At 44.5% G+C, this 14636-nt stretch overlaps 1 protein-coding gene across 3 annotated transcripts in view; it reads left to right on the plus strand.

Annotated features, from left to right (window-relative positions):
* Nucleotides 1-345: 345 nt before the first annotated feature.
* Nucleotides 346-14636, plus strand: part of PTPN4 (protein tyrosine phosphatase non-receptor type 4) — a 975501-nt gene continuing 961210 nt past the window's right edge. For all 3 annotated transcript variants that reach the window (XM_069224613.1, XM_069224612.1, XM_069224614.1), the window contains exon 1: nucleotides 346-872. The gene's annotated coding sequence lies outside the window, so the exon portion shown is untranslated. The remainder of the gene's footprint in view (nucleotides 873-14636) is intronic.

The following is a 14636-nucleotide window of genomic DNA, read 5'->3' on the forward strand; positions in this document are numbered from 1 at the left end:
CCCCCACTATGTTAACAAGAATTTACTAAGCAGCGATTAACTAAATATATTAACTAGATATGCAGCAACCGTGTTGAACGTAGTAGATACCTGTTTCCAACCACGTTTGACACTATACATGTGTTTTCTTCGAACTCCTAGAGTTGTAATCTTGTTTACGCGGTTTTAAAAAACAACCAAAGAAACCTAGAAGCTGTGTGAACACCTTCCTGAACTGTCTGCTAAGTGGACATAACTTGCACGTTTCATCTACAGCTTCCCCACGGCGGTGTTAACTGTACGACCCACAGTACCGAGGCGTGCATCTGAAAACTTGTCATGTGACGTCGCGGCGCTGCTAACGGTTCTTCCTCTAATGAAAACACATCCGTGGCTACTCTGTTGTTGCCCGCTGAGTTCTCGCGAGAGTGCCTGCCTGACAGACTCCCCCTTGCGGCGGCGCTTAGCCTGTGCTGCGGTGTCGTCGCCGAGTGAGTGACGGCGGCGCGGTTTTTTTTTTTTTTGTACCCTTCTGTCGTACGGTTGGGAACTGCGCTCTGTGGAGTAGTTCTCAGGCGAGCAACTCTTTACTTCAATTAAAAGAATAGGTCTTTCTTTTTTTTTTTTACTGGGAAGGGACACCAGTTGTGCTTGAACACTGCGAATTGGGTGTTGTTATCAACCCCGTCCTTTCGGGGGACGTGGGGGGAGGCTGGAGACCCCCTCTGACGTCTCGGTCTCCTGCAGGATGCACCCTGTGCTCAGACGGGCTGCGGCTTACAAGCCGCCTCTTGCTCGGTAGTCCTGAAGAGTCGAAGGTGTCGCCCACAAACACCGCAGCAGAGCGGCATCCCGTGGGGTGTCGGTGCCCCAGGACCTGCTCTTGTATGAAGGTAGGACCGCCCCCAAAGCCGAGTCTGCAGGCTCCAAATGCATTACATCACCCTGGCTGCAGCCTGGAATCCCCATGCGAAAAGGAGGTGCGGGTGGGTGCAAGCTTAAAGATCAGAAATGCAGCACACATTTTGTTCATACGTATAACCTGTGTAGTTCTGTCAACTCTATAATGTGTATTTTCTATAACAACCCCGCCCTCAAATATATAAATCCCCCTGCTCTGTTCCGTCTCATTCTCATTTCAGTGGTTCTGACATTGCTCCGTTTCCAAAGCATGCAAATGCAATCTGTCTAAAATACACCAATGCATTCTGCATAAAACTCACATACGGACGTCACACGACGCCTCGCCCCACCCCCTTTTCGCGATGTTGAATAGAGCCACCTGTACAAGCCCGCCTACCTGTTTCTTGACCATTCTCTGATTATCAATATTGCCCACCCCTTGCAGTCAGTTCCAGATTTTAAATATCTCGCCACTCATTCAGTCCTTGGTGATTGTATGTATTCTCTTCCAGCAAAAATTAACCACTTGTTTCCACCTGCTATCCACAGCCTCTTCGTCAAGCTCAGTGAAGATTTGACCCATCACCCTTTTCGCCTTAAGTTGAAGATGGTGAACACGATTGCATTTTTCATTCTGCTCACTTCCCATCTTCCTTTATGTTCACGTCCCATGTTCATTCACCCTTAAATGTTGTGACATCACCCGCCTTCACCTGTCTCGCTCTCTGCTTTTCAAACATGACATCTTTCATTGCTCCATAATTCAGATATACTAAGACTATGGTCCTTGATTCCAACTAGTTTGTAATTATAACGTTTTCCTATCCCCCCAATTTAAAATGTTACTTGTGAGCACGATTTTATATGATATCTTTTCCACTAAAGGCAATGTAACTTGTTGTTCTCCACCATTTCAATAATATTAGGTGTTTGAACAATATTTAAATTAAATACGTGTAGTCTCCCAAATCTTGAGGCTGAAATGGCATGCTAATGAGCACGCGTTTGTGATTCAGACATTTGAAATGTGTGAATGTTCTCACTATGCTAAAAGTAATTGTTGTTCGTGTAACGGTGTTTAGATTACTCTAACTTCTGATGGTTTATGGTACCACATTGATCTGAGGTATGTGCCATACACCGCTGGCGACTTCTTCAGCACAGAGTCGCCTGTTACTGTTGTGATGCAGCCCACAGTGTTTTCTAAGACCCTTTGAGAACCGAGGCGCTCGGAGTGAAGGGGGGAAAATACGCGCTTCTAAAATGAATGTCGTAACTTGCTACGAAAAAATCTTTAGAATGAATCCTTTTTTTCATTGCGCACCTGTTGCCCCGGAATGACTGGCGCGGCTGTATTAACGTGTACATAATAAACGCAGACCATCAGCTAGCCTTATGCCTACTTGTTTCAGCGTTAAGATGGCATGGTGAACACTGCAGTAGTGAAGTCTGTAACAGAATGACTAATTCCTATTTAGGCGGGGTTATATACTAGGGGTTGATTGACTGCTTTCTAAAAATACGTGTCGGATTCGTGTGCTGCCGTGGGAAAGTATGTTTGAATTGTCAGCAGTGATTTCTGTGCCCTACATTGCAGGAGCTACTGCTTATAACGTTCTTTGCTAATGTGTAGCGCATTTTATGTTGGTTTGTTTTTACGGGGAGTGGTGTTTTTTTTCCTCAGACATCCGTCATAGCACCTTTCCTTGGCATGTCTTAATGGCCCTTGGTTTTCGATAGGCCACTGGTTATGGGTCTCTTTCAGGAGAGAGAAGTGGTGCCACTGGAAGAAGGTTTTTGTTGTCATTGGTTTAAATCTTTTCAGCGCAAATGCTTGTTCTTGAGAAGACCTATTTGGTGAATGAAAAGGAGCGCGTTTGCGGATGTTAGTCTTTATATTTTAAACTGGTTTATATTAACACTTTATCTGTTAATCTGCATACATCAGGCGACAGTATACCTTATTGCTTTGTCTCGAACTAGTACATTAAATGAAATACAGTGTACATTTCTTACAGGGCCTGCAGTGTGAATTATTCTGAAATTGCAGTGCTTGTAACCATTCTCTTCTAACAGCAAGTCTTGCTGTAATTTTGAAGGCAAAAAGTAATATGTGAAGTGTACCTGTTTTCGTAAAAAAAAGTCGTATTTGTGTTTTTTTTTTTTTTTTTTTTTTTTTTTAAAGTTTAAAAAAAAAAAAAATTCTACACTATGTCCTAATTTGTGTTACATTATTTTTGAGTACCCAGTATCGCTTTATATTGAAATAACTGAGTTATCAATCAGCTCAAAGTAAATTTACTAATAAGATTAACCTGATTTTAATGATTGAGTGCAGAATGCCAAATTCAACTCAAAAATCCAGATTTCACGCGTATCGACCAAAAAGGTCTTCGTTAGAGCACGCAAAATCGAAACAGTATTGTCTCATTTAAAGACGTATCAGCGCATTTCTAAAGTAAATATAAAAAAAATACTCTAGCCTTTGAACTTTGTTGCCCTCTAAGCAATCATTACAAAATATCAAGATTATTTGCAACAATTTATCATACGGACATGTTTCTGAAAGAAGAAAACCGGTAAGAGAAAAGTTACTTTCTCGTCTGACACACAGCATTTTCCATGAGGATATCCATTTAACATTGTCTGATTAATTTATATAATCAAGCCCAGTGGCTTAATATCAGATCTCAACAAAATAGCCTAAATAATACTCACCATGCAGGCATGTTTCAAGAAACAGAAACCGGTAAAAGAAAAATTACTACGATGGACAAAAAAGTAAACTTTTTCTTTATTGGATGACATAATTAACTGAGGCTATCATTGACCTTGTTAATTCAACTGTACATTGCAGTGTGTTTATCTGCGCCTAGTGGCTTATTTTAAATGTCAACAATATAGCCTAAATGATATAAAGTGCGTCCAAACAAAAAAGAAAATGCACACACGCATAGTACTAAGTCCAGTGGCAAGTAGAGACTAATGCATGAATGTTTGGCAGACATTCAAATAATAAGCCAAATGATACACATATCTAAACCGTAATTAACACTTAAAAAATGGGTCTAAAATCCAATGGAATATCCATGAAAGTAAGAGGAACAACAAAACATTGTATACTGGCTGAAAATTGACACAAAACTTTACCAAAACCCACAGTTATCCCAAAAACAGAAACCTGTAAACCCCTATTCAAAATCTGAGACAAAAATATTAATAAATAAAATCAATGCATATTCGAGGCAAAATCACGTATATGGAAACATATATATAATCCCTTTACAAAGGGGACTCATGACAGTAGACCCTGTCAATACTGAACAAATAATTTTTTTCAGTGCTATGTTTATGTATCTTATGCCAATGCCTCACCACTGGGTACATGGGGTCATGGTGAGAGATAGCTCAATAATGTTCCAGAATTCTCCTTTTTAACTGGAAAGACCGTACTTCCTACATAGTTGAAACCATAAGGGCAAACTAGTACATAAATCACATCATCACTGTTGCAATTGATTAACTTATTTATCCTTGCATTCCTACCAGTAGGCAATATGTACGTTTTACTGTTTGTATTATATCTACAGGCTTTGCACTTTAAACATTTAAAGAAACCCTTTTGTTCTTGTAACCATGTACTCTTGCTTCCCTTACTGAAAAAGCTATGAACCAAAATATTCTTTATTGAACTGCACTTTCTGTACAACGATAGTAGGACGTGGTGCTACTAAACTCCCAATCACTTGATCTGATCTCACCAAATACCAATGTTTGTTCAAACTGTCCCTAACTTTGCTGATTCGTTGTCGAAAGTAGTAATCAATCTGATCACATTGCTATTCTCATTCTTCACACTCTTTTTGTTATCTCTAGTTGTTAAAAGGATCTCTCTGGGAATCCCATCTGCTCTCTGAATGGCTCCTTTAATGACATCCCTGGGATACCCCCTAGCTCTAAATCTCTTATCCATAGCAACTTTGTCCAGCTCATAAGCTGCCGCAGTGCTGCAATTTCTTTTAGCATGAAGAAGTTCTCCATAGGGGATGCTCCATTTAAGTTTAGTGGGGTGATAGCTCTGGGCATGTAGGATGCTGTTACCTGCAGTTTCCTTCCTAAAAAGACTAGTCTGTACTACTCCATTCTCTACTTTAATCAGAATGTCAAAAAAAGAAATTTCAGATTCATGTATCCTGTTGGTAAATTTAAAATTCAAATCATTATTAGAAATGAAACCCAGAAAGGCATGCAGGAACTTTATAGTTAGGCTCACTTTTTAAACGTAGAAAACCATAGAAATTCACCTGTTATAGTTGGAGTTATGTCAAGTAACTATAACTCGTGCCCTGAGGTAACTATAACTCTAGCCCCCGCCTTGCAGTTCTTTTCGTAAACATTTTTACTGCAGATATTACATTGATGTTATCAAAGATGTCATGAGTGCTGTAATTTGTGGGGTAATTAGCAGTGCATGGCGAGGGCGCGAGTTGCAGTTACTTTACTGCATGAGAAGCCCACGTTTGTGTGTGTTTTAGCTTCTAGGAGGGGATTCTTTTTTAAATTTTTTGTAGTGGGACTCGGCTGAAGCAGAGTCCCCAGAAGGCTGCCAGCACTTCCTGGTTTGAGGTGTTGGCAGCCAATCAGAGCTGTGCATTTTCCTGCATGAGCTCGTCTTTGTTGGTAAAGCCGTCACAGCAGGAGATACACTTATTTATTTTCCCTTTTAATATCTATAAAACTACTGAACAGATTTACACCAAATAAGCGAAAACATAATCTGGGTGCGGAAAGCTAGCTTTCTGTCAAACTTTGTGTAATTCCGTCTGTGGTTCAGGCTGTAGCATTGTCCAAAGGTCCTATGGGAATTAACATGGGAAATGCAACACCCCCCCCCCCTCGATTTTCTCAGTCTTAATCACTCGAAACTTTCAGTGCATATTAAGAATCACCAGGGCACTTGTTTTGGAAAATTTCGTTAAGATTTGTCAAACGGTGCCAAAGATACAGGCAAGACAAACACGTTTTCTATGGAAACATGGTTCTAAATAAAACTGCCAAGTGTTGACTGCCACTAGGGGAGATATATATACACACACATTGCATATCGTGCTTTTTACTTTATAATCATTACTTTGTTTTCTAGTACACAAGGTGTAAAAACTGCTGAAAGAAAATTTCACAAATGCAATTTTAGGGAGGCTAACCACTTTAACCCCTTCGCTGCCAGGGCTTTTCCCCTCCCGTGCCGAGCCTTTTTTTGGCTGTTTGGGGCAGTTCGCGCTTAGGCCTTTATAACTTTTTCTCCACATAAGCTACCCATGCCAAATTTGCGTCCTTTTTTCCCAACATCCTAGGGATTCAAGCGGTACCCAGACTTTGTGGGTTCCCTTGAAGGAGACCAAGAAATTAGACAAAATACAGCGAAAATGTATTTAAAAAAAATAAAAAATGGAAAAAAGGACTGCAGAAGAAGGCTTGTGGTTTTTCCCTTAAAATGGTATCAACAAAGGGTTTGCAGTGGTAAAATCACCATCTTCACAGCTTTCAGGCACAGGCAGACTTGAATTAGAAAACCCAATTTTTCAACACAATTTTGACATTTTACTGGGACATACCCAATTTTTACTAGTTTTTTTGTGTTTTTAGCCTCCTTCCAGTTAGTGACCGAAATGGGTGAGAAACCAGTGCTGGATACAAGAAAGCTAAACATTTTTGAAAAGTAGACAACATTCTGAATTCAGGAAGGGGTCATTTGTGTAGATCCTATAAGTGTTTCAGTGTTTTTTCAGAAAATAACAACTGAAATAAAAGAATATTGAAATTGAGGTGAAAAAAAAAAACAGCCATTTTGCTCCACGTTTTACTCTGTAACGTTTTCCTGCGATGTCAGATTTTTGAAAGCAGTATACTGTTACATCAGCTGGACTCTTCTGGTTGCGGGGATATGTAGGGCTTGTAGGTTCATCAAGAACCCTAGGTACCAGAGCCAAGAAATGAGCTGCACCTTCCAATGGGTTTTCATTCTGTTTTTTGCAAAGTGCCTAGCTGTGGACTTGGGCCTCTAGCTCAGACGGCACCTAGGGAAACCTAGCAAACCTGTGTAGTTTTGAAAACTAGACACCTAGGGGAGTCCAAGATGGGGTGACTTGTGGGGCTCTGTCCAGGTTCTGTTACCCAGAATCCTTTGCAAACCTCAATTTGGCCAAAAAAACAAATTTTCCTCTCATTTCGGTGACAGAAAGTTCTGGAATCAGAGAGGAGTCACAAATTTCCTTCCACCCAGCGTTCCCCCAAGTCTCCCGATTTAAAAAATGGTGCCTCACTTGGGATAGGCCTAGCGCCCACGACAGGAAATGCCCCAAAACAACGTGGACACATCACATTTTCACAAAGAAAACAGAGCTGTTTTTTGCAAAGTGCCTAGTTGTGGATTTTGGCCTCTAGCTCAGCCGGCACCTAGGGAAACCTAGCAAAACTGTGCATTTTTGAAACCTAGAGACCTAGGGGAATCCAAGATGGGGTGAATTGTGGGGCTCTGACCAGGTTCTGTTACCCAGAATCCTTTGCAAACATCAACATTTGGCTAAAAAAAAAACACTTTTCCCTCTCATTTCAGTGACAGGAAGTTCTGGAATCGGAGAGGAGCCACAAATTTCCTTCCACCCAGTGTTCCCCCAAGTCTCCCGATAAAAATGGTACCTCACTTTTGTGGGTAGACCTACTGCCTGCGAAAGGAAATGCCCCAAAACACTATCGGGACACATCAAAACTATCAAATACAAAACTACCTGTTTTGTAGGGGGGCAACCTGTGTTTTTGGTCAGCAGCCATCTAGGGAAACCTACCAAACCCAAGGGGGGGGCAGATATGGCCAACAGTAATGTGCCCCCATGGGGAACTACCATTACCCAAGAGGCTGCCTTCCTAAAGAAAATACACACATACACATCTTTCCTTCCATTTGAAGCCTCTCAGGCCCCCATCACATGATCGGAAGAGAAATTGTAAGGAAATGCTTCCTTGGCATGGTTACCCCCTGACTTTTTGCCTTTGCTGATGCTAAGTTTTGATTTGAAAGTGTGCTGAGGCCTGCTAACCAGGCCCCAGCACCAGTGTTCTTTCCCTAACCTGTACCTTTGTTTCCACAATTGGCACACCCTCGCATCCAGGTAAGTCTCTTGTAACTGGTACCCCTGGTACCAAGGGCCCTGATGCCAGGGAAGGTCTCTAAGGGCTACAGCATATCTTATGCCACCCTGGGGACCCCTCACTCAGCACAGACACACTGCTTGCCAGCTTGTGTGTGCTAGTAGGGATAAAACGACTAAGTTGATATGGCACTCCCCTCAGGGTGCCATGCCAACCTCACACTGCCTAGGAAGTATAGATAAGTCACCCCTCTAGCAGGCCTTACAGCCCTAAGGCAGGGTGCACTATACCGTAGGTGAGGGCATAAGTGCATGAGCACTGTGCCCCTACAGTGTCTAAGCAAAACCTTAGACATTGTAAGTGCAGGGTAGCCATAAGAGTATATGGTCTGGGAGTCTGTCCTGCACGAACTCCACAGCACCATAATGGCTACACTGAAAACTGTGAAGTTTGGTATCAAACTTCTCAGCACAATAAATGCACACTGATGCCAGTGTACATTTTATTGTAACATACACCCAAGAGGGCACCTTAGAGGTGCCCCCTGAAACCTTAACTGACTACCCGTGTAGGCTGACTGGTTTTAGCAGCCTGCCACACTCCAGACATGCTGCTGGCCACATGGGGAGAGTGCCTTTGTCACTCTGTGGCTAGTAACAAAGGCTGTACTGGGTGGAGGTGCTTCACACCCCCCGCAGGAACTGTAACACCTGGCGATGAGCCTCAAAGGCTCACCCCCTTTGTTACAGCAACCCAGGGCACTCCAGCTAGTGGAGTTGCCCGCCCCCTCCGGCCACGGCCCCACTTTTGGTGGCAAGGCCGGAGGAGATAATGAGAAAAACAAGGAGTCGTCACTGGCCAGTCAGGACAGCCCCTAAGGTGTCCTGAGCTGAGGTGACTCTAACTTTTAGAAATCCTCCATCTTGCAGATAGAGGATTCCCCCAATAGGATTAGGGATGTGCCCCCCTCCCCTCAGGGAGGAGGCACAAAGAGGGTGTAGCCACCCTCAGGGCTAGTAGCCATTGGCTACTAACTCCCCCAGACCTAAACACACCCCTAAATTCAGTATTTAGGGGCTCCCCAGAACCTAGGAACTCAGATTACTGCAACCTAAGAAGAAGAGGACTGCTGAACGGAAAAACCCGCAGAGAAGACAGAGACACCAACTGCTTTGGCCTCAGCTCTACCGTCCTGTCTCCCCACTTCTAAAGACACTGCTCCAGCGACGCGTTCCCAGGGTCCAGCAACCTCTGAATCCTCAGAGGACTACCCTGCATCTAGAAGGACCAAGCACTCCAGAGGACAGCAGCTCTGTTCCCCAAAGACTGCAACTTTGCAACAAAGAAGCAACTTTGAACCAACACATGTTTCCCACCGGAAGCGTGAGACTTTGCACTCTGCACCCAACGCCCCCGGCTCGACTTGTGGAGAACAAACACCACAGGGAGGACTCCCCGGCGACTACGAGACCGTGAGTAGCCAAAGTTGACCCCCCTGAGCCCCCACAGCGACACCTTCAGAGGGAATCCCGAGTCTCCCCCTGACCGCAACTGCCTGGTTCAAAGACCCGACGCCTGGTAAAGATACTGCACCCGCAGCCCCCAGGACCTGAAGGATCCGACCACCAGTGCAGGAGTGACCCCCAGGTGGCCCTCTCCCTTACCCAGGTGGTGGCTACCCCGAGGAGCCCCCCCTTGCCTGCCTGCATCGCTGAAGAGACCCCTTGGTCTCCCATTGATTTCTATTGCGAACCCGACGCCTGTTTGCACACTGCACCCGGCCGCCCCCGTGCTGCTGAGGGTGTACTTGTGTCCCCCCGGTGCCCTACAAAACCCCCCTGGTCTGCCCTCCGAAGACGCGGGTACTTACCTGCTGGCAGACTGGAACCGGGGCACCCCCTTCTCCATTGAAGCCTATGTGTTTTGGGCACCAGTTTGACCTCTGCACCTGACCGGCCCTGAGCTGCTGGTGTGGTAACTTTGGGGTTGCTCTGAACCCCCAACGGTGGGCTACCTTGGACCCAAACTTGAACCCCGTAGGTGGTTTACTTACCTGCAAAAACTAACAAACACTTACCTCCCCCAGGAACTGTTGAAAATTGCACTGTCTAGTTTTAAAATAGCTATATGTCATTTATGTGAAAACTGTATATGCCATTTTGCTAATTCAAAGTTCCTAAAGTTCCTACATGAAATACATTTCATTTGAAGTATTACTTGTAAATCTTGAACCTGTGGTTCTTGAAATAAACTAAGAAAAGAGATGTTTCTATACAAAAACCTATTGGCCTGGAATTGTCTCTGAGTGTGTGTTCCTCATTTATTGCCTGTGTGTGTACAACAAATGCTTAACACTACCCTCTGATAAGCCTACTGCTCGACCACACTACCACAAAATAGAGCATTAGAATTATCTCGTTTTGCCACTATCTTACCTCTAAGGGGAACCCTTGGACTCTGTGCATACTATTCCTTACTTTGAAATAGTGCATACAGAGCCAACTTCCTACAGAAATGCTTTGCATTTCTCTTCTGATCGCGCTGGAAGCTGCGATGGGGAAGTTGCCTCTGATGAGGTCAGCGCATTAATGTGCGCTGATGTCATCAGACGTCACTGGGGGGTCGGGCGTGGAAGGGCTTCCCCTTCCATCCCTGCCTTGGGTGGGGGGTGGGAGGGAAGCCCTCTCCCTCTGAGCTCAGTGGCGAGGACGTAATGGTTACATCCTCGGCACAGGAGCACTGCCGGTGGACGTAACCATGACGTTCCCAGCACAGAAGGGGATAAATGTGGCAGACATTAAGAGACGTGTTGTAATGCTTTGTCTCCTCACTATGGGCCAGATGTATCAAAGGGTTTTACCCATTCTGTATCTATGGCAAAACGTGTTCATACATATGGCCCTAAATGTTTTTGTCCAGTTGTAGGCTTCGGGTGCGGTGTGCAGGTTGGTTTAACTTGGTGATTTGGCTGCATGGAATTCACAGGTATCTTCTTTTGTTGTGGTCTGTCATCAGGCTTTCGACAAGCTTTTACAGTAAGGAGTTCCATTCCACTGTGCCAGCGTTCTTCTGCACTGTGTGCCTGTAGCGTCTGCATATCCTATCCCCTACTGTGCCCATTTATAAAGTGCATATTTCCACGTTGTAATACCTGGTGCATGCGCACTTCATTTTTTGGCTTTTGCCATTTTTGATGATAACCATAGCCAGATCAATCAATTTGCAGTTAAATTTGTCTATCTTGGGTCTAGGCATTAGCCCCTGTAGGCTAGGGCTTTAAGTGTGAAGTATGAGTCTTAGTGTGTGTGGAGTGGCTCTAAAAGGGGCTTCGCCTATGTATTTAAGGCATGGCGTAAACATGTAAACTACATTTCTGTGATCCTTATTGTGAACCTCCCGACTGGTATTTTGTGCAAGTTTAAGTAAAACAGGTGAAATTTAAAAAGGAACTCATTTGCCGACATGGATTATGTTTACATTTTTAAAATTAATTATTTAGAAAACGATCAGTCATTTGACAATAAAGTTAAGGACACATATATAGATCCCGATATGGACCAGTTTCAATATCGGTTTTTAATTACAAACTAGTCTCAGACCCAGAGGAACCCAGCCCAATTAAAACCCTGCTGTAGGCACAGTTTAGGTATATGGAGGTTCTGCTCCCTGTCAGGTTAGTGATCTGGCTGGAACTCTTTCTACTGAAATCTCAACTCTCCGGGCATGTCCAAGTCATGTGAAAGAAAGAGGCCTTCTTGGCCCTCATCTGGAGCATTGTGTATTATCCCAGAAAATAGAATGTTGGACCTGGCCCTTTTTGCAGGGTTATCCCCAAACTTTATGCCTTCTTCCTATTTTGTTTCTGATCTACTTTTGTCTTTAGGACTCTGGATACTTTACCACTGCTAACCAGTGCAAATGCTGTCTGTCTAAACTGTACTGTTGATTGGTTTATCCATGATTTAAATATTTGATTTGCTTGTAAGTCCCTAGTAAAGTGCAGTGTGTGCCCAAGGATGGCCTGTAAGTCAAATGCTACTAGTGCACCTGTAGCACTGATTCTGCCATCCACTTGAGCAGCCCTGTAAACATGTCTCTATCTAACCTGCCACCTCAGTGTCTGTGTGTGCAGGATGGGTCTTCCTGAGCTAGAGAGGTGGGAGGAGCTGACACTTGCACCTGAATAGGGCTGTGCCAGTCCTCACACAATGCAGTTTCCAACCCGCTTGAGTGTGTCTGGGGCCGGGGCAGGGAAAGGCAGGGTCTTGGGCACTGCATAGATGTTTTTTTTTTTTTTTTTAAGTTTGCCTACTTCAAAGACAGGAATGGGTATCATTACTGGACCCCTGACACCACATAGTTGGAACACTTCTGGACTGAGGACATTCTGCCATGAAGAAGACTGGATGCTGTAGGAGGGACTGCCACTCTGCTTGTTGCTTTGTTGTGCTAGCCTGCTGCTTGTCCCGGGAGTGAAAGGACTGGGCTTTGCTTTCCTCATCCTGCTTTCCAAAGTTCTTCAAGGGCTTAAACTGAACTTGCATCTTGTTAAGTCTCAGGGCCATCAAAGACTTTGTCTGCCAGTGCCTGGGCTCTTCTGCTGAAAGTCCTGACTTGCCATGTGGTGCCAACTCCAATCCGTGGGTCCATGGAAGTGTAACCTGGTGACCTAGAGGAGAAAATCCATGGCAAAAAATTGATACAGCACCTCTCCTGTGGGGAAAGATTGCCTCCTACCCGCTTGTTAGTTCTATTTAGCTCTGTATGGGGTGTTTGTGCAAGCTTTTCGTCCTATGGCTACAGACAGTGGGGAGGGTTAGTCAACTATCCTACGAGTGAGTGCTAATATGTGAGTGGCAGCATTTCTAGTGCTAACTATAACCTGCCTTGTTTATTTAATGGTGCCTTATTACCTCGTTGTTTAGAGCGTGATGGGGAAACGTGAAACTCATATGTGTGCTTCTAAATCCCAACACCACAGTAGATGCATTGATGAGGTGGGATGTGGTTATAATTCACAAGGAGATTCAACTGGTGGAATGTCGTTTTTCACTCTTCTCTCAAACTCTTTTCCTCCCTGGGCTTTTTGATGTATGCCCGATTGGTGACCCACATACGGTTACAGGGGTAGTAGGATTGTCGCTCTCAGAAGACATACAAGAAGGCCAGCCCCTGATTATTTCCCCCGTGGCGGCATCTCCAGACCTGGGGTCAAGTATTACCAACATCCCGCTGGAGCCAGTAGCAGTGATAGTATCTTCCAAAGAAGGGGGTGGTGGTAAGGAAAAGAGGCAAAAGGTTGGGAGTAAAGCTAGAGGACCCGTGGTCACGAGCATGCATTCTCCTGTGGTGAAGGATAAGGCCAAAGATAAGATGGACATTTTGTTGGACTCTCTTTGTGCTATCTTGATCGCTGCTTTGGACTCTCGGTTGGGCCCAATCCGAGAGCGGTTGTCTGCCATTGAGTTTTTGGTAACCAAGCATTTTGATTGAGTGCACACTATAGGCATCCGTTTTCCCGCCTCACCTGTCCCCTCAGCCACGATTACTAGAGGTTCACCTCAGTCTATGATAAGTGATGGGTTGGTGGAGGGGTGAAAGGACCATGACGCAGTTGCTGCCTCCACACTTGTCTCATCTATGCCTACAAGTGGGAAGACTGGGAGGGAAGATCTAAGTAGGGGAGGCCAGCTATCAAGGGTGGCCAGGGGCCTGCTGGAGCCATAGGGGATCTACTCACTCTCAAAGTTTGGTGCCAGGTCCTAAGGCAGACGGCTTAGTATTTGCAGTTGTGGAGGAGATGATGCCCTGATATATTGACACCCCGAATTTGCCCCAGAAGCTTCGCCCTATGTGGTTGTTTTGGGCAGTGTGCTACCCTGAAGTATTATACCAGGGAAAGCTTTTACCAGTTGAAAAATAAGATAAGGTTTTGCACAGGTTGGATCAGAACTCTCTAATGAGAGACTCAGATTGATACATGGATCAACATGGTCCAGAGGGTCAGTGGGGTCGATTGGAGGCAAGAAGTGTTTGGAGGGTGATTGCATGGTTATTAACTTTCATTGCTAATAGGGTGTTGCTATATCTAGGCACGGTAATGCAGATATTGTCCCATCTTCTGTTGTGGCTTTTCCCATAGGTTTCTCTTATAAGCCTGTGTCCATGGCGCTGTAACCTGTAACGAGGTACCAACATATTTTGGGGTCTCTTTCTTCTGCACAGGGTGGCCAGGTTGTGGCATCTAGTAAACTGGCTTGTGTAATATATTTGCTCCGCTAGCCAGGTTGGATGACTGTGATTGACATGAAGGAAATGCTAATAGGGGAGGGCTCAAGTCAGATTTGTTAATCCATTATGAGGGGGCTCTACCAGTTAATGAAGCTAGAGCTCTTAAATTTAATAAGCCAGCACATTGCAGGCCTTGTGGGTACATTTAGTGACCCTAAGTGGTAGGACTTCATTAGTGGCTTCACAGTTATTTGCCTTCAGGAAACATGGCAACTGCTAATCATTTTTACTTAGATGGCTCTAAAACATTCTTTACCCCAGCTTTGGAATCAAGGAACGACCAACCCAAGGGGGGCTTGATAATATTTGCTTTG

The sequence above is a fragment of the Pleurodeles waltl genome, chromosome 3_1 (assembly GCF_031143425.1).
Source record: "Pleurodeles waltl isolate 20211129_DDA chromosome 3_1, aPleWal1.hap1.20221129, whole genome shotgun sequence".
NCBI classification, from domain to species: Eukaryota; Metazoa; Chordata; class Amphibia; order Caudata; family Salamandridae; genus Pleurodeles; species Pleurodeles waltl.